This window comes from Octopus bimaculoides, chromosome 2, assembly GCF_001194135.2.
Source record: "Octopus bimaculoides isolate UCB-OBI-ISO-001 chromosome 2, ASM119413v2, whole genome shotgun sequence".
NCBI classification, from domain to species: domain Eukaryota; kingdom Metazoa; phylum Mollusca; class Cephalopoda; order Octopoda; family Octopodidae; genus Octopus; species Octopus bimaculoides.
The window spans coordinates 143,551,199-143,552,217 of NC_068982.1; positions in this window are offsets into that span (position 1 = coordinate 143,551,199).

Below are 1,019 nucleotides of genomic sequence, written 5' to 3' on the forward strand. Positions count from 1 at the left end.
ACTTTATAGCTTAAAAATGATTCAATATTCATTTATAATTTCTTCAAAGTAATATAACTTCTTTTAATAACGTGGGGAGAAAAAAAAACTGGACATAGTCCCGCACTTCTTCAATCATTATAATATAGATTATTATTATTATTGTTTTTTTTTAAAAATAAAATATGGTCCGTTGTCTTCTGCTGAACCGGCGTCATCCCTTGACCCTAGGATCACAGCAGGTCCTCATCTCATGGAGAGTACACGGCGTAAAATATGTGCGGAACCTAGCAACACTATTTTCTGAAGTTCTCCCAGGTTAACACTGCAAGGGAGTTTGTTGTGCTGCTTATCAAGGCCCTTTTTAATCAGCCCCAACGCTTCAATCACCACTGGTGCTGTGCTGCTTTTCATTCCTCACATCTTGGTCACTTCTATTTCTAGGTCTTTGTACTTAAATAATTTTTCAGCTTCTTTAATGGACACATTTCTCTGTATCACATCTATCATTAAGCATTTCTTATTCTTCCCATCTTTGATGATTATGTCCGGCCTGTTAATTATTATTAACTCTCCTCATTGACCATAACTATCTACTCTCCTCATTGACCACAACTTTCGTATTTCGCACTTCAAAGCATCGTAGTTGTTTATTCTGTTTCTTCTTCTTTCACATTGATCCTGTTATCACCAGAGCAACCTATGTGAATTACCATACATGTTCTTTCATTTTTCATTCACCACAACAACGTCCGGTTTCCGATGTATGGTCGGGTGATTACACTGGATCATTGTATCCCACAGGATTTTGCAATTCTCATTTTCGGTGACTTCTGGAGTTTTCTCATACCACGTCTTTGCTCTTTGTAGGCCGCGATTTCCACAGAGCTATTATTATTGTTGTTGTTGTTGTTGTTGTTGTTGTTGTAGTTGTTGTAGTAGTTGTTGTTGTTGTTGTTGTTGTTGTTGTTGTTGTTCTTCTTCTTCTTCTTCTTCTTCTTCTTCTTCTTCTTCTTCTTCTTCTTCTTCTTCTTCTTCTT